At 38.0% G+C, this 20,587-nt stretch overlaps 1 pseudogene; it reads right to left on the reverse strand.

Annotated features, from left to right (window-relative positions):
• Window positions 1-736: 736 nt before the first annotated feature.
• On the reverse strand, window positions 737-1,916 carry LOC112611336 (annotated as a pseudogene).
• Window positions 1,917-20,587: the final 18,671 nt, after the last annotated feature.

Genomic DNA, 20,587 nt, shown 5'->3' on the forward strand with positions numbered 1-20,587 from the left:
TTCAACCTCTTTCCTTTATAAATTACCGAGTCTTGGTAATTGTGTGTTGGATTGTAGGAGCACGCATTTGCAGGCACCACGATCCTCCGATACCTGGTAAGTGGAAATGATGCTAGAATGTGTCTATAGAGTGTATTGCTATCACCCAAACTTTCTATTTCTAGTTTGTCCAGATTTAGATTTGATCAGTTTTCTGGTCTAATAAAAAAAAAGCATTTCAAAAACAAAAGAAAAGAAAAAAGAAAGAAAGCATTCATACCACAGAAAATATTTAATAAATCAAAATATAGGAAAGAAGAATCTCCATGGGAAACCGGTCCCAAAGTTTCGAGGGTTCATTGAGGGAATTTTGGTTTGCTAATTTTTTTCATCCTTTTAGTGTTCAAAAGGTCTGAACAACTCCTTGTTTTCAGTTTTGAAACAGTCACATCTCTCTCTACCGCAAAGTAACCATGTAGTGCAGATCCATAAAAAACAGGGAGGAAGCAGTGCCAGGGGGAGGCCTGTCTCTCTAGAAGGGCGTCCACCTCCACATCTGCAGAAAGAGAAGGAACCAAACAGGGCTCCAGCACTTCTGTCCTGCAAATAAGCTCCTTTTAAATGTAAAACCCAGTCACCCAGCAGTTCCTTTAACAGGTATATCTCTGAATACCAGACCAGTTCTGAGAGGAAACAAAAACCACAAGTTGAGAGAAAAGGACTATCATGGGCATCTGGTCACTTTCTACGTGATCCATCATACTTCCAGGAATTGGGAGCTTACTGGTCTTGGAGTGGAATAGCTCAGACCACATCCACCGGAGGTCACCCTTTAAATACATCATGAGGAGTGGCAATAAGGTAAATGGCACCAAACAGAGAAGGGCAGGCTGGGCGGCCTGGTGAATGTGAGAGGCCACAGTAGCAGTGAGCAGATCTACAAAGTATCCCATGAGGGTGCAGTGAAAGTAAAAGACCTTTTGCATGTGCCCAGAGATGTTGGCAGGTCCAGGGCCACCACAGGAGTCCACACGGGCTTGTTTTTTGTAATTATCATAGCGAAGGTCAAAGCATAGCAGATGACCAGGCATAACAATGTCTCCAATGCCCAACATGAGGAAGTGGCTCCCAGTGGAATGTGGGAAGACCAGTTTTCCAGGCAGAGACAGTCGAGGAACATCACGCTCAACACCAGACCCCAGGTTGAGCTTCCAGGACAGAACGTAAAGGGGATTTTCAGCCAGCTGCCATGGCCACGTTCACCATGACATTGCTGTTAAAGATGTAGGCTGAGAAAAATACCTAAAAGACATCATAGATTAAAAGTCCTGAGAGAAGCAGACAGGGGACTTTGAGACCCAGCAGGCAGACAAAGGCAATTACAGTGACGTCCATGAGAAGTCAATGGCCAGCGAGAACCCAGATGAGGATGAGCATGACAGACAGAGATAATAACAACAACTCAGCAGTAGTGAAACATCCACAGAAACCCAGGGAAATCTTTTTCTGACGTGAACAGAGTCTCGTTAAATACGGGCACATCAGGAGAAGAAGAAAAGTAAAAGTTATCATTGTAAGAACTGCTGTACATATTGTGAAAACTACTTGAGCTCAGTCAAAGAAGCAGAGCAATAATAAAAGAGAGACAGATGCTCCAATCAGAAGGAAGAGAGCCTGGGTAGAGTCAATTGTTTGATGCTATTATTGGTGCTGTTGCCATTGAAAGACCCAGAAGAACTATTACTGTCTTTCTGTGAACTCACTTGTCTTTCTGTCTTTTCTATGTACCAGTCTGTATGTTGAGAATCGGAGGCTGAAATTTGCAACATAAGGACATATAAACTTTCAAGGGCATTTAATCTGAAATCTGTACAAATTGTTATTTTAGTGTTAAACCAAAAGCTGATATATTTCCTGGATGAATTTGATAAACACATTTCTAAGGCAAAATCATACTTGGTAATAATATTTCTAATCATTAAGAACAGTAAATAAATACAAATTTAATTAATCTTCAAGTGACATATTTAATAAATAAAACTTCCAGTTTAGGATGCCAGACCAACCACATATGAGCATCTCTTCTTGCCTCCAAGATACCATGAAATTATGTGAAATTAGGAGGTATGTTTATTATAAACTCATAATGATACATAGAAATTGAAGAAAATCAGGCTATAAGATTGTTTTACACACATCTATAATTCAAAAAACAAACGGAGGAAGACAATAGATGAAACAGGTTGGAGGAAGTATATCCCAGAGAACTCACAGGACTGCAACTCTAAGAGACTGAGGAGCCAGAAAATACATGGCTCCACATTGATGTGTTCAGGCAGAAATAATAAAAAACTCACCCAAGAGATAGCACATTCCATACCTTCACAAAAACTGAGTGCCTGGGGACACACCACCCTGGACAAGAATTGGAGAATTATTCTTTCAAGAAATAATACTCAGGAAGAAATAAGAAACTCTGGTCTAAATAAATGAAGGCTAGTGTTTAGACATTTCTCCAGATCTTCACCCTTTAAAGCTCATGAGTCACTAAGTTTGACTTCTGTGCTTAGCAATTGCCTTTGCATTGCCTTGTTCCTAAATATGAATGAGCAAAGAAGACTGTCTGGCCATTTGAGGAAATACTGTGACATGAAAGAAGAACCTACCTCTCTGCAGAAAGGAGATCAAAACTCACAGGAAACACTAATGATTTTATAAAAATAAGTTTCCTAAAAATGAAACAAAACCTCTAAGTAGAATAGTATCTCCCAAGGACCATGTGGGGAATATTAAAATTCAAGGTGAGATTTGGTGGGGACACAGTAAATAATACTTTAGTGAGGCCCCTCTGCATGGAGAATAGGGTTCAAAGTCTTAGCATACCTGTAAAGGTCTATGAACCACAGCTTCAGTGCAGCATGTCATAGAGCACAACACACTGAGGGCAGACTTCCCAGATCATTTCCAACCTTTCACTTAATAACTTTGTAACATTGTAGGGGAAGGAACAGTATATATATTGTCATGAGACAATAGGCTGTGGAAAGGAGCTCTTGGATATTAAAAATAAAATTGCCATAATAAATTAAGAAGAACTGAAAATATAGTTGCTAAATGAATAATTAAATTTAAGAGTTGGAGAAATGAAATTGTGACAATATCCTGGAAATGTAAAACTAAAGATATAAAGAGATCTAGGATACCCCGATTCATGAAGATCCATTGTCGAGTTCAGTGCCAGAACCAGGGTGGGAGCAGCTGCAAAACATTTGTAGTGAATAAAGAAATTAGTTTATGAGTGTAGTTGCCGCTGGATGATTTAATTTCTCAACTTTTCTGTGTCTTCCAGAATGTTTAGCAGGGAGGAACACTATCTTCTGGGAGCTGCAAAATATGCTTGCACCAAAAAGTAAGCCGACGGAACAGGGAATGAAGGAAAAAACCAAGAATGTTTCATGTGCCTAGGAGATGCCTGTATTCTTCAAAATGGCCAGACCCAAGGAAAGAAAGGTCAAGATGGCGGCAGGTCACCTCGGGCAGTTGGAGATTATGTGCCAGGGCATTTCTTCTTCCTGTCCCTTGCCACAGCATCCATCCCCTCTGATTTTAGAAAAGTCTTACAAAAAATGTGCTAAGAGTTTAACAAGATAAGACTAATTTCAACAACAAGTATGAGTGGGAATTGAGCTCAAATAGTGTAGTATCTATATATACATGAAGTACTAATGGATGTAAGTTGGAAAATGTGATATGCTCATTTGCATAACTTAATGGTATGGATATATACATATGATTAAAGATAACTTTCTAGTTTCAATGAAATTTCATCAGGACACTGATTTAATGCATAGAAAATGTGACAAAGCAGGTATTGAGAACACATATATCATAAAAGTGATTATGCACTTTTCTAAATTGTCTTACATTTCTGACAGTTAGTTGCAAATAGCCTTTGCAATTTGCTCAGTTGTGGCATAGCACAATATTTAGTTATTGTGCAACACGGTTCGGGAAACAATCCGATATTATGGAATCTTGAGCACCCAATTATAAGTCAGATAATACTGTGCACATTACTTAGATTCTCCAAACATCACTTTTCTCCCTTATAAAATGTTGATTAATAATACCTTTTTGTATGTTTATAAATTTTAATTACTGTCTATATTGAAGTACTAGAAGTATATTATGTGCCCATCACTATTATTATACTAAGTAATTATTTGCTGATAACATTAGATTTTAGGAGTTAATCTATTGTTTAATGCTAGATATTCAAATATTCAAAAAAAGAAAAGCAGAAAGCACGGATGTCTTTGGACTGTTCAAAGAATGACAATATGCTAGATCACATGAGAAAAGGATAAAATTCGTAGTTGTTGAAATTAGAAAAGTAGCCAAGAGCCAAATAATATGTTAGAGCAAAAGATGAGGATTTTGAATTAATTCTTCATGAGATGGGAAACAACAGGGCAATTTTGAATGCAGAAATGATATGATCTAACCCATATTGTAATAGAACTTTTCTGGCTACTTTATGGAAATAAAATCTTGAGGCTGGCCAGTTAGGGAACTACTAAAATGGTCCAAATAAGAAATGATAGTGTGTTGGATTAAATGGTAAGTGAATATGCTGAATGCTGGTCAGATCAGATTGTATACATACTTTTGAAAGTAGAGCTGACAAAATTTGTTCATATGTTGGTTTAAAGAAGCAAGACGAACAGCAGAAGCAAAGATCACACTAAGATTACTGTCATGTACTATTAAAACATTGGATTATTGATAGAGTTTTGTGTCTCCCCATCCAAATCTCATCGTGAATTGTAGTTCCCATAATCCCCATGTGTGATGGAAGGGACCCAGTTGGAGGTAATTGAATCATAAGGGGTGGTTATGCTGGTGTTCTCATAATAGTGAGTGACTCTCATGAGATCTGATAGTTTTATAAAGGGCAGTTTCCCTGCACGTTCTCTCTTGCCTGCTGCCATGTAAGACATGCCTCTGCTCCTCCTTCACCTTCCTCCATGATTGTGAGGCCTCCCCAGGCATGTGGAACTGTGAGTTCATTAAGTCTCTTTTTCTTTATAATCTAGTTTCAGGTATTTCTTCGTAGCTGTATTAAAATGGGATAATACAATTACCATTAACAGAGGTGAGGAAATCTGAGGACCATATTTTGAAGTGGAAAATCAAGGATTCATTTTAAGATATGTCTTGCAAGATCTTCTCTACTGTACTTCCCATCACTTGCTAAATCCAAATTGACCAACAATAGCTGTTAAATGATGCCCCAAAACTTGCTACCCCTGAATACTACAGTCTAATTAACAAATCCAGTTTTTCATACCTTCCAAGGATTCAGAGAACAGCTCTCAGAGAAAAACTATCCTTTCCCAATCTATGCTGTCAGCTCTGAAAGCCATTCACCTTGAGATGTTGTCATGCTGCAATGGGTTTATTTAATTTGAGGTAATGGCATTTGCTATTGATTCTCCTTTGAGAAGAACTGGATCAGGACCAGATGCCCATTACCTGGACTGGATACTTTAGTGAAAAAGGAGAACAGCACTGAAGCAACCTTGCTCTCTCTCCCCACTGGGGCCGGTGTGGCCAGACACCAGATGAGCTCTGATTCTGCTTGGAAATCTTTCATTTTGTGTTGAGTGCCACTCACATTTTATGATGTTACTATTGTCATTGATAGGGGCTTTTATGTGTGAGATAAAGATGTACTGTTTGTGACGGAGGGGAGGTAGCACGTGTTTGCTTCTCACCACTAGAATTGTAGACAACAAAGCCAGTGGCCCTCTGACTGCTTATTAATATTTATGTTGATGTGAACAGCACCAAACACAGAATATGACATGAATCTCACCAAGGACAATTTATAATTCCAATGATCAGTTTGAAGAATTTTTGACATAAAGAAAATTGTTCATTCAGAGGCATAAAAGGGAGAAACCTTCATGAGATTTTCTTTCTTGTCTAAAAGAAAGAGATTATATAAGTGAGGTCATCTTATTTCAACCAATTATATAAATCTCACATTTGTGTGCATGTGTGTGTGTGTTTGTGTGAGTGTGTACGTCTGTGTCGAAATGGGTTTCCTGCATCTAATCTTTCGCCCTTGAAGAGGAAAGATAATTACCTTTTACTGATGAAAATTTAGTATTCGTCTGAAGCTAGCTCCCACTTACTTCTCCTGTTACATTTTTCCTTTTGTCTTCTCCCACTCTCTTCTCTCTTTGGGAATTTTAGAGACTTAATGATCAAAGTTTTGTGTTTTGTCTTTATGTGTGTATCCTAAGAATATCTAGCTCAGACAAAGTTTGAAAAAAGAGCTAAAAATTATTAAACTGCATTTGTTTTGCTTAAAAACATATGGGCCATGTAAAAAAAGGCAACAATAAGAACAACAACAAAATATAATCTAGTTATAGACTTTCTTGCTATTTATAAGATCTGTAGTTGGAATAAAAAGGATGGAACTTATGATTTTTAAAGTCTTTGACTTTTGTTTTGTTTTGTTTTTGTTTTTTTGAGGTGGAGTCTCACACCGTTGCCTGGGCTGGAGTGCAGTGGCATGATCTTGGCTCACTGCAACCTCCGCCTCCTGGGTTCAAGAGGTTCTCCTGCCTCAGCCTCCCAAGTAGCTGGGATTACAGGCACTCACCACCATGCCTGGCTAATTTTTTGTATTTTTAGTAGAGGCATATGTTGGCCAGGCCGGTATTGAACTCCTGACCTCATGATCTGCCCACCTCAGCCTCCCAAAGAGCAGGGATTACAGGCATGAGCCACTACTTCCAGCCATCTTTAACATTTTTAATGAATTCAGAGGTTTGTAAATTGTATTTGAGAATTATATAGGTTCATAATAGTCCTGAACAAATACATGAATCCTTTGACAAATCAGAATTAGTATATGCAGGGGCCTTTGAAAACAGTATGCTGAGAATAGATAGGGCTCAAGGACAGTATCTCCCATTGAACTTTTAATGAACTCCCGTAGGTGCCAAGAAGGCGGGCAGATAAGGAAGAGCATAGAAACAAGGAACTGAGTAGAAGGTTACATGTGGGAAAAGAAAGTTTGTTTTGCATTGCATTCTTTCTGCTGACGTGGGGTTTATGGAGTATAAATAAAGTGAGGTGGAGGCTCTGAGTGCGGCCGCCATGTTCTCTGTGTGTCTTTGTCTTTTGTGTGTTCTTTCATTCTCCATCACCCCCGGCGCGGACCCCAACAAGTATATAATAAGGGTATTCTCTAGAATATTGTCTATCTCCTTCCACATTTTATTATATAAAATTAATGTCAACGCTAAGTCTAATTTATTCAATACCAAGGTCAAGATTTTCATGCTTTAAATTTTCTAAATACTCTACATTGGTTGTGAAACTCAAGAAAGTCACAGATATTTTAGGTTTTACATATTATGAAGCTTGGCAGTCCCCAAGACAGCTCTCACTTTTGATACCAGCTGCAAGTTTGAATTCCTAAGACCACCCTCAGATTCAAATAATTCACTAGAAGAACTCTCAGAATTCAGAAAACGCATTATATTCAGCATTATTTTTTTTTCTTTGCTGCAAAAGAATCAGATTAAATTCAACCAAGAGGCCAATAGAGTGGGTCCAGGAGTCACCAGATACGCATTTCCAGTTGTCCTCAGAGTGGACTCATGTGGATCATGCCTACTTCTCCCAGATATCTTTGAATATCTTTGAAATTCCAACGAATAACAAAATAATTTGCTCTCTTACCTTCAAAATAGAAGGATAATAAAATGCTTTGGCATTCTCCATTCTTCAATTTTTAATAAATGTAACTATAATGGGAACTTGTTGTTTATATAATTTAACATGCAATGGGAAAAAGAATCTCAGTTAAGAGAGGCTCAGTTTTCATATTTTCACTATATGCACATAAAATGTATTTGTATAAATCACTTCAATATTTCTTATCTCTCAAGTTAAAGAAACATATTCATGTTCAAGCATCAAAACTGGTGAATGATTCTCCCTATTAACATTTGTTTTGTGATATTAATGCACATCTCAGTCAGGGACAATCAGTGGCAAATACAGTGGCTTCGTGATGTAAATGGAAAATCTAGGGAGCTTTGTCCCCATATCTGTTCTTACTCCTTACAACAGGGGCATCCAATCCCCAAGCCACGGACCAGTACTAGTCCATGGCCTGTTAGGGACTGGGTTGCACAGCAGGAGGTGAGTGGCAGGTGAGTGATCAGTGGCAGTATTAGATTCTCATAGGAGTGCAAACCCTATTGTGAACTGCACATGCAAGGGATCTAGGTTGCACACTCCTTATGAGAATCTAATGCCTGATGATCTGTCAATGTCTCCCATCACCACCAGATGGGACCGTCTAGTTGCAGGAAAACAAGCTCAGGCTCCCACTGATTCTACCTTATGATGAGTATGTAATAATAGTAGAAATAAAGTGCATAATAAATGTAATAATGCACTTGAATCATCTTGAAACCATCCTCCCCACCCCGACCCTGTCCATGGAAAAATGATCTTCCACGAAACTGGTGCCTGGTGCCAAAAAGGTTAGGGATTGGTGCTTTACAAAGTGTTATTCCCAGATAATCATGAACACTGTGTTGCTATTTACAGAATAATCATCAACTGTAACCTAATTCTCCAGGCTGTCTTGTAAGAGAGGATTTCACTCTTTCACCTTGATAATGCTGGATAACATATATTCTTGAATAGATGGTTAAGGGAAAAATTGGCTGTAAGCTTAAAACACTGGCAATTTTACTCTAAATTGTTGAGGATGTTTCTGGCATATGTTTTTCATGCCAAATGAATGACACAAGCAAAGCTGTAAAGGTGAAGCATTAACAGGAATAATGGCTTAAATGAAGGCTTTGAACATTTGAAGATACATTTTATACATGGTCACATTCAAATGGATATAAATATCTTCTAACTATTGTCTGTTTTCTGGATGGCAGTTTTTCCCTCTCAAAAAACAACAACCTTAGCACTAGCTTAATTTTTTTTCTAGACTATATATTCTTAACTTGGGACACATCAACTTACTTATCCCGTTACAGAGGCACCAACTTTATAGGGACTATAGCCAAGGAGTTTGCAAAATACGGTTCATCTTCCAGAACTCAACTGTTCTTATCATGTTAAGTCAACAATGGAAATTGAAAGAATACATATTATCCCAAAATTAGAGTTTCCAAAATTGAGAATTGCTGTAGAGATTTTATGCTGTATATCCAAATCTTTAATCAACAAATCCAGTTGCACTCAGTTTTTTCCAAAGACAAATAAGAGAATCCTGCATGATCTGCCAAGATTACTGGTTTGCTAAAAATGACATCAACCTCGGAATGCTCTTGGGCCACAGAAAAAGACTATCAGGCACTATCAATCATAAATACTATAGTAAAACTTCACCGAATGGAACTTTGGGGTCACGTCTCTCAGTTAAAAGTCATTATGCATCTCCAGCATCTCCATACCAATGGCAGGTATCACACAGAATCTCTCAGGATTCTTCAGAAGCAGGCACATCACAAAGGGGACTGTTTTCCAAAGAACCTGGATGAAGCAACAGGTGGAAAACTTCTACCCAAGATTTCTTGTTTTGTTAGAGTAGGTAGCTTGGCAGACATGGACAGGAGAGGCCCTGCCCCACAGGAATGTCAGGCAACCATCAGGTGATGCTCAGGTGGTTGTTAAACTGTCTCTCTAAAATAATAATTGGTTGCAGCCAGTGCCAGGGAAAGGTAGTCTCCCATTAAATATAAAACACCTGAAGCTGGTGATTAGCAGCTTTCTGATAAGGTCTCTGGAGTTGGGCAAGTGGGCTCCAGCATGCGCACTAAGAGGCAAAATGGTGGAGTGTAACTGGCATATGACCCTTCTCTGGGAATGTTCAACTTGATAAGGGAAAAATGCCTCAAAGGAGCATGCACACAACTTGTAAACACACTCCGCATGTGGCCCCTCTCAAGTGCTGGCAGTCCACTGCACATGCAGAGAGCCTGCCCCAAGGAAAAATCAAGGGAGAAGAAACACAAACCTCAGAATCATCCAGTGTGTAAAAATCTGAAGTCAAGGGTTGACTGGGGCACTTGGATCTCCCAAGCTGCCCACTTGACCTCTTCCAAGTGCACTTCCTTTCATTCCTGTTCACTCCTCCCCTAAAACTTGCCTTAGTCTCTCCCTCTGCCTTATGTCCCTTGGTTGAATTCTCTCCTCCAAGGAGGCAAGAATTGAGCTGCTGAAGACCCATTGAATTCACTGCTGCTAACAGTTTGACTGCTGCATCACTGTGACCACCAAACACTTCTTCTTCTTCTAGCTGTCTTATTCCTGTCTTATGAATTTAAATTCCAGATTTTTAATGAATGAGGATTTAAAAACTTCAAAAAATGCCCTCCTTTAATACTAACACTTTGAGTTCTACAAATGACTCTGTTATTTTGAAAATACTTCACTAATCAGATACAAAATGAGACACAAAAGAAAGAAACCTTGACAACCTGGCTCCTCTGCCACATTCTGGGTCACCTGGATCAAGGAATCCAGATGGAGGATGGAACTTGGTTTTAGGATTAAAACCAGGTAAAACGGTGGGCTGGATGGACAACCTTTCAAAGACTGTTAATGATTCTAGTTCTTGTTTTTCAAGGCTTCAGAGTTCTACACTATGTCCTACACACAGCCCTAAATACTTGTTAACTGCTACCCCCTGGACCGGTTATTACAGTGACCACAGAAATATAAGTCATATAAGGAGCTGCTGAACATGCTCAAGACTCCACAATCTCCAAAGATACCAAAGGCACGAATGGAAATCTGGACTCTGACAATTGTCCTTAGCATGTTATCTTTTACGCCAATGCTGGCCAAAGAGAAGGACTTAAAATGTTGTACTGATCCTTACAAGAACTTAGTTTCCACTGTTTCTTTCCACTCCGTTTGCTAAATTCAAATTGATCAACCAATAGCTGCCTAACTAGGGCCACACCTTGCTCTTCCGGCATCTTATCCCATGAGCAACATGATTTCAGTTTCCTCATAATTTCCCAGAACTTGCCAGTGAATAATTCTTGGAATAAAACTGAACTATGACTGTGAAACTGCCTTTGCAAAAATCATAACTGAGAAAATAAGACAGTAAAAGAGATGTATCCTAACTGCCTTCAAATCTTGCTTTTAACCTCCAAGCTGTCTTATTCATTGCTGGTGTAGTCTAAACTAATTTTGGAAGAAACTTAGTTTATGATGTAACTTTGAAACCAAGATAACAATAGCCCTTTCCCTAAACAAACCCCCTTCCTGCCTAGAGCCTAGACTGCCTTTGCAGGACTAACAAAATATCCACAAAGTTAGAAATTATGGCTTAGGAGTCATGCAGCTGGAGGGTGCAAGAATCTGAACCTCTCCAAATCGCTCCTGGGGATAACATCACTAATGTAAAATCTAAGATCAGTGTTTCAGATATTTTGCAGACCCTGCACTTGATAGATCAACTGGCACTACCCAGGTCTTGATAAACTGGCTCAGTTGGATTTGTGGCCTCTGCCTAGGAACTGATTCAGCACAAGAGGACAACTTTGACTCCCTATTATTTTATCTCTGACCTGATCAGTCAGTACTGCCAACTTTCTGACCCCCCATACACCAAATTATTCTTGAAAACCTCAATCTCCAAGTTTTGGAGGAGACTGATTTGAGTAATAATAAAACTCTGGTCCCCTGTACAGTCAGCTTTGCATGAATTAAACTCTTTCTCTATTGCCATTCCCCTGTCTAGATAAGTTAGCTCTATCTAGGCAGTGGGCAAGATTAACCCACTGGGCAGTTACATCTGGCCTTTCCAATTCTGTCTTACGAAATATTTATCTACCTGGTCCCCACAATATAGTCATCTTGAACTTTGTTTCATGTTGCAATATTTTAATAAAGGCTTGAGCTAATAGCTTTTGATTAGTTTCTCGCCTTTCACATTTATTATGAGATAATCATCTACTAAATATTCTAATGGAATTAATACACAAAACATAAGATTGTTTTTTGCTAACCCTCAACTAGTGAACAGTTCAAGAATTACACAGGACCCAGTTATAAATCCTCCAAATTATATATGTGCAACAAAGCCAAAATATTCCAGGTAAGCACCAAGGCTAAGAGAGGCCACACTGGTTGACATCTATCATTCATACACTACCCAGATTCCCCCAATCAGAAGTTAGAACCTTATTTCTCCATGTACAACAAAAATAAAGTTCTAAGCACCCTGCCAACTGACTGAATGGACCCCTTCTTTTGGCCAAGATCATTCCAAAGAAAACTTGAAAAACTAGTCAGGCTATGATGGAAAAGGGAGTGGTCAGACATGCCTCATTATACTCTCCTCCCTTTGGAATTCAGACACAACTGATCAGCATTAGCATTAAAATAGAAATCTTAACATTGAGAGAACAGGCTTTTTACAACAATAAGACATCACATTCCAACCTGACTCTGGTATACCATCACATGGCAGATAGAAGCCCCCTGAAATTAATCAAAGTATTTTACCCTGAAATATATTTCTTTGAACAAAATTTGAAATGGCTCTGCAAAGTTGTTTCTTGTGAGGAAATCTTTCTTCTGTAGAAAGTCCCCTTCCCCTTTCAGGTCTCTTCCTGTTCCAAGAGAGATTTAACTAAAAGTCCGGCACCCTTTAGAGTCTGATAAAAGACCTTTACCATCTACCATCTATTCTTCTGAAGCCTGCTATCTGGAGGCTTCATCTACATAATAAGAACCTTGGCCTCTCAACCACCTCCCCTCTCCCACTTATCTTAACTACAAACATTTCTTTCTGCGGACTTCAGCTTTTCAGGAAGAGCTTAACCCCTTCAACCAATTATCAGTTAGGAAATCTTTGAATCCACCTGTAACCTGGATGTCTCCCCAACCCTCTCCCCTCACCTGCCACCTTTCACTTTAAAAAGCCCTGCCTTTCCAGGCTGAATCAATGTACACCATATATTTATTGATTTATGTCTCTACCTATAACTTCTGCCCTCCTAAATGTAACCCAACCACTTTGAATACATGTTCTCAAGACTTCCTGGAGCCGCGTCATGGGTTATGGTCCTCACATTTGGCTCAGAATAAATCTCTTTAAATCTTTTACAGAGTTGCCTCCTATTTGTTGGTACCCATTAGCCTGGAGCATTGGATCTGACCTCTTTCACATCTCACCTTTTCTGGGGATTGATTGGGAAGCAGTCTCACCCAAAGCTATCGTATCTCCTTGAGGTCATTATGCATCCAAAACGATGACAAATTATAAAGACTTCACACTCAGACCTGTATCCTCCAATCGTTTATACATTTTTGATCTTGGCTACTATTTGTGAAATTTGTAAACATGTATGAAGGCTTTAATAGGCTTTTGGTGAGGGATTCAGTTCCAAATAGGTATTCTCTAGGTACAGATGGTATTTTAGACGATTTGAACATAGCTGCTTATTTAATGCCACATCTTCAACATCCTCCTCACTCAAATAAATAAATATTGAATTAAGAAAAATAAATGAATGAATGAATAATTATAAACTATGATGGATTTTAAGCAATTCATTATTTAGTAATAAATGGAAACAATGCCAATCTTGTAAAAGAAAATGAGTGCACATCATAAATTACTGCCAACAGTCCCTGTGTTTGTTAGATATCATGAAGCTTTATAATTTATAAAAATCTATACTAATAATGTGAACAGTGCTGTTGAACACAGAGAACCTCTCTAATCATGCAGTAGTGGAGTCGCAGGGAAAATTTTAAAAAGCTAGGGCATCAGGGCTTGTCTCAGTTTTTAATGTTTACAAAAAAAAAAAAAAACATATTTAACTGAAACCATCTGAAACCATGTTTTGAATTTACTAAGATAAATGACCCAATTTCTTTCCCCAAATCAAATTAGGCAAATTTACAACATCTGTCATGAGTTTATGTTTTGCATATCACACTGTGAAAATAAAGAAACATCGTAAGGTGGTGGTATTGAATGGGATGAACCAGCAATAAAAACAGGGGCTTAGAAAAATAAAGATGCATAAATTTAAAGTAGTAAACAAAAATAATGCAGAAAAAAGGCAAAATAATATTTTTATGATGACAACTTGTTCTTAGTGTTTGAATAAGTAAGGATTAAAATTCAGGTTTATGAATATAAGGCATCTTGATGTGGATCAGAAAAATTAACATGAATTACAAGGAACAAATACATCAGGAAATAAAGGAATAAATGTTACCTTTCAAGGAGAATAAAGGACTAATAAAAGCAGCACAGGGCAAGATTTATATTTTCTATTGGTTTTAGGCAATAGAACTAGGGGCATTAAAAAAAAAACTAAGGATTTAGTCTTGAGTGTATGACTCACATTAATGTCAATGTGTAGCCTACTTTTTTCAACATGAACTCGGTGAGAGTTATAAAAGCCTTAAGAATGACATGCAGGCAAAAGATTATATCAATGATTATTTACAGTATGGAAGCCAGGTTGATGGTGAAGGCTCTTAATAAAAGTTCACTCTTTCTTTTTAAAATTTCAACAAGATTCAATGCATTGAATTAACACCAAAGAGAGAAGTAAAATTCATGTAGTTTAGATTAATTACCATTTGACCAAATCCCATTCACAGTGTGAAAGTCCACATAATCTTATTTTATTACATTGTAATATGAGTACAGAATTCCAAATACTTTGACATATGGGATGTCAAATTTAAAAATCATATTAGTTGGTAAGAATTAAATAAAAATGTCATTAATCAATATTTTCTAATAAAAATGTAAAATTCTCAAATAACTTAAATGTGACTTACTAAACATGTCTCTATCACTTTGGAGGTATTATATTTCCAGATTATTTTTCAAGTTAAGGTAGAAATGGGAGAATTTCAAATTAGTGTGTTAATTATTTAACTGCTTTATTGATATATGATTAACATACAATAAAGCACATATTTCAGGTGCATTTTGATACATGTATGCAGACATCAATCCATAAGCACAATCAAGTTAATGAAGATGTAAATCACTCCCAAAAGATTCTTCCTAAACTCTTTATAATCTTTCTATCCTACCCCTAATCTTATTCCCCCTAACCACATTCCTAGGCTTCCATTGATCTGCAATATAAAAAATTAGCCAGTTGTGGTGGCATGCACCTGTAGTTCTGGCTACTCAGGGGGCTGAGGCAGGGGAATCACTTGATCCCAGGAAGTGGAGGTTGCAGTGAGCTGAGATCACATCACTGCAGTCTAGCCTGGTGAGAGAGCAAGCCTCCATCAAAAAATAAAAAAAGGAATAAAGTTCAATATTAAGTCATTCAATTCAACCACCTTATAACTAATTCAGAAAGCCAATTCAAACTGAAAAATAAATATAACATTGTTACTGAAACACCAGGGTCTAGGTCCTGCTGCTTGCTGGACAGAAAGCCAATTACTGAGACAACAAGTATTGCCAATGAAGAAGGCTTTAATCAGGTGCTGCAGCTGAGGAGATGGGAACTCAGTCTCAAATCCATCTCTCTGACTGACTAAAACCAGGGGTTTATATAGCAGTGAAGACATGTAACAATGTATAAGAAAACAGGAACAAGGGAAGGGCATGGAAGCAATCATAATGAAGGAGGGGTCCACATCTCATTGTCTGGTTGTGGTAATCTGGTGAGTTTCAGTTATTTGATACATTTTTGAGAGGGCTGAAGGTCCTTTCCTGAGGAAGAAACTCAGATAAAACAAATGTAGGCTTCAAGCTTTAAGATCAGAAAGATCAATTTCTGTGTTTATCCAAAAGAACAGTCAATGGGATTCTTGGGCTGGTTTCAACTTAAGGGCTCATAAACAAAGTCTGAAGTAGAATTTCAGGTTACTGAGAGATGATTGTTTGGCTCAAATTGTATCACAACAGGCTATTTTCTTTCTATGCTTCTACTCTGCTTTCCACAGAGTTCACTCCATTCTCATGCTGGAGTCTTGAATCATGCCACAAAAATGTATATAATAGTTGTAGTTTCCTGGAGCTTGGGTTGGATGAAATACAATTCCAACCATGTGAAAAAAAAAAAAAATGGTTACAGGTGGATTTCTGTAATAAATAAGGAGCACAATTACCAGGAGGTAAAGTTATTCTATCAAATAATATCTCATAAATATTTCATGATTTCAAATTTTCAACAGGTGAAATTTTAAGTTAGCAATTTTAGTAAACAGTGATACAAATATATTATTAATAATCATGAAAGTAATTACTAGGAGAGGTTAAAAAAAAAAACTGAAATAACCGTAATAATTGCGGTCCCTAGTGATTAAGGTAAAGTGTGCACAGGACTGAGGAAGGAAGATGGCTGCCTTCTATCAGAAACCTTTCCTGAATTTTACTTTTATAAATTGCAGTTATTACCCTCATTAAATCTATAGTAGCAATACTGCATCATATCCCCACTGTAGACATACTGAATATCAACATTATGTGTGGTGATAGGAAATGCACATTTTTGTTATGGTACCCCATAACCCTGCAAACCCAGGCTAGTACTGATTTAGAGACCAGCATTTTGCAGCCACTGACCCAGAGCACATTGTGAACCTTAGGGAGCTAACAAATGTTGTTGAATTTTTAAAGAAAATCGCTCAGAAATGGGGAAAAAGATATTGTATCCATCTATAACTTTAAAACAAAAAACTAAGGCAAAAAAGAACAATAATATAATTCTACTGTGAGATGGATAGTTTATTTTTATGTTGAGCAAATCAGACAATAGAGTTGCAATCCCTCTTCCATCCTTCCACCCACCCTGCAAAAAAATAAAAAAATAAGTTTATAGCAATTTGAAGAGCTTTGTGAAGAAAGTATTTACTAAAATCCAACAACAAAAAAAGGCAGAAGTGATGTGGAGAGTGCAAATGCAAATATGTACTTGTGAAATTATAAATGCATTGAGACAGGAAACAAAATTGTTCAGATATTTACAAATGGCTTTTGATTCCACAGCATATTGTTTATTTTCATAGGACAGGAACACATATTCCAAATCATTTTAATTCTTTAAAAAAAAAAAAACTGGAAAACATTTTATATTCAAATTATAATGTCAATTTATAACTATAAAGTCAATTAAAATGTAAAATTTGTAAATATCAAGTAATACCCAATGTCTTGTCATCTGAGAAGTGAGGACTGTATCTTTTCATCAGTAAGAGTTAAATTTTTATATTTTATGATGGTAAACATTATACGACATCTAAATTTCATAATTTAACAAACACTGGTATATTACTATTTATGGAGTTAATTGCTAGAAGAGTTAAAAATAAAGAAATGACAAAATTTATAGCCTCCAGAGAATTAGACAAAGTATAAACAGGACACCATAGTTCTTGATATATAGTAGATACAAGATAAATATTGTTTGAATAAATGAGTGACAAGTGTGGTAAATTTTTAAAAACTACATTAAATATTGATAATACCACCCTACTTTAACCCTACTTTGTTGAAATTATAATAATTATAAATCATAATCATGAAATTATAAATTAGAACCCTGCATTCATAAAATATTGATCTCACAATTGCTAAGTGTTTTAGGCAAAAATGTGAAATTCTCTGTCATACAGTTAAATTAAATTTTTGTTTCTAAATTGAATTTTTGACTCCCACAGTCAGGGGATTAAATGTTGGAGCAGGTTGTCGGGGGAGGTGATGGATTCACTGTCTAGAATAGTAAACTATTTCTTGGGTTCGGTTCCTATCCTGAGATGGGAAGATGGTCTCTCTGGCCCTCTCCGATGTCCAGTGTTGTATCTGTTTCCAGGCAGAGGGGCAAGTTAACTTTCCTAAATCACTCAGCTCTTTTCTTATTACTCTGTGGTTTGTCTGTCAATTGGGTGTCTGATGATAAACACTCATTTTAATTAGGAAAAGATTACACATGACCACAAGTATAAAAGGGACATTTTCCTTACCATCCATACTTATTAAAATCTCCACTTTCCACCAAAAAAAAGTCCTCAGAACTTGCAATTATAAAGTTTTTGTTGACTAATAATTACTACTGCTTGTTTTATATTTACATGCTAGCCAATTTCTTATGCAACAAGTTAAGTGCTTTTCATGATTAAACTCAATTAATGCCAACAAACTTCAAAGGGAGGTACTAATAGTGGCAGAACCGGGATCTGAACCCAGGTGATCTGCCTCCACACCTCATCTATATGCTGCTTTGCTTTAGATCACTGAATGAGACATTCTTTCACTGAAAGATGGTGTTTAAAATATAGTGATATAAAGTCAGTTTTCTGAACTTTTTAAGAGTGAAAAAAAAAGTTAGTAGGATGATTCCACTGATTCTTCAAACTTAATTAAAGTCCTGGGGGGTGCGCCAAGATGGTGGAATAGGAACAGCTTCAGTCTGCAGCTCTCAGCATGACGGACGCAGAAGACGGGTGATTTCTACATTTCCAACTGAGGTACTGGGTTCATCTTACTGGGGGGCTTGCCAGAGAAGTGGGTGCAGTCCACAGAGCAGGGTGGGGCATTGACTCACCCAAGAAGTGCAAAGGGTTGGGGAATTCCCTTTCCTAGCAAAGGGAAGCCATGACAGACAGTACCTGGAAAACTGGGACACTCTCACCCTAATACTACGCTTTTCCAATGACCTTAGCAAATGGCACACCAGGAGATTATATCCTGTGCCTGGCTCGGAGGGTCCCATGCCCACGGAACCTCGCTCACTGCTAGCACAGCCGTCTAAGATGGAACTGCTAGGCAGCAGCCAGGCTAGGGGAGGGGCGTCTGCCCTTGCTGAGGCTTGAGTAGGTAAACAAAGCAGGGGAAGCTCGAACTGGGTGGAGCCCAGGGCAGCTCAAGGAAGCCTGCCTGCCTCTGTAGACTCCACCTCTAGCGGCAGGGAATAGCTGAACAAAAGGCAGCAGAAACTTCTGCAGACTTAATCATACCTGTCTGACAGCTTTGAATAGAGTAGTGGTTCTCCCAGCACAGAGTTTGAGATCTGAGAACGGACAGACTGCCTCAAGTGGGTCCCTGATCCCCTAGCAGCCTAACCGGGAGGCACCTCCCAGTAGGGGGGTGAATGACACCTCATAAGGCCTGGTGCCCCTCTGAGACAAAGCTTCCAGAGGAAGGATTAGGCAGCAACATTTGCTGTTCTGTAGCCTCCTCTGGTGATACCCAGGTGAACAGGGTCTGGAGTGGACCTCCAGCAAACTCCAACACACCTGCAGCTGAGGGTCCTGACTATTAGAAGGAAAACTAACAAACAGAAAGGACATCCACACCAAAACCCAATCTGTACGTCACCACCATCAAAGGCCAAAGGTAGATAAAACCATAAAGATGGGGAGAAACCAGAGCATAAAAGTAGAAAATTCTAAAAATCAGAGCGCCTCTTCTCCTCCAAAGGAACGGAGCTTCCCGCCAGCAACAGAACAAAGCTAGATGGAGAATGACTTTGACGAGTCAAGAAAAGAAGGCTTCAGACGATTGGTAATAATAAACTTCTCCAAGCTAAAGGAGGATGTTTGAACCCATCACAAAGAAGCTAAAAACCTTGAAAAAAGAGTAGACGAATGACTAACTACAATAAATAGTATAGAGAAGTCTTTAAATGACCTGATGGAGCTGAAAACCATGGTATGGGAACTAGGTAATGCACACACAAGCTTCAGTAGCCAATCTGATCAAATGGAAGAAATGGTATAAGTGATTGAAGATCAAATGAATGAAATGAAGTGAGAAGAGAAGTTTAGAGAAAAAAGAGTAAAAAGAAATGAACAAAACCTCCAAGAAATATGGGATTATGTGAAAAGGCCAAATCTATGTCTGATTGGTGTACCTGAAAGTGACGGGGAGAATGGAACCAAGTTGGAATACACTCTTCAGGATATCATCCAGGAGAACTTCCCCAACCTAATGAGGCAGGCCAACATTCAAATTCAGGAAATACACAGAATGCCCAAAGGTACTCCTCAAGAAGAGCGATTCCAACACACAAAATTGTCAGAATCACCAAAGTTGAAATGAAGGAATAAAAGTTAAGTGCAGCCAGAGAGAAAGGTCGGGTTACCCACAAAGGGAAGCCCATCAGACTAACAGAAGATCTCTCAGCAAAAACTCTACAAGCCAGAAGAGAGTGAGGGCCAATATTCAACATTCTTAAAGAAAAGAATTTTCAACGCAGAATTTCATATCCAGTAAAACTAAGCTTCATAAGTGATGGAGAAATAAAATATTTTACAGACAAACAAATGCTGAGAGATTTTGTCACCACCAGGCCTGCCTTACAAGAGCTCTGAAAGGAAGCACTAAATATGGAAAGGAACAACCAGTACCAGCTACTGCAAAATCATGCCAAATTGTAAAGGCCATCAATATTAGGAAGAAACTGCTTCAACTAATGAGCAAAATAACCAGCTAACATCATAATGACAGGATCAAATTCACACATAACAATATTAATCTTAAATGTAAATGGGATAAATGCTCCAATTAAAAGAAACAGACTGGCAAATTGGATAAAGAGTC

The sequence above is a fragment of the Theropithecus gelada genome, chromosome 18 (assembly GCF_003255815.1).
Source record: "Theropithecus gelada isolate Dixy chromosome 18, Tgel_1.0, whole genome shotgun sequence".
In the NCBI taxonomy this organism is placed as follows: Eukaryota; Metazoa; Chordata; class Mammalia; order Primates; family Cercopithecidae; genus Theropithecus; species Theropithecus gelada.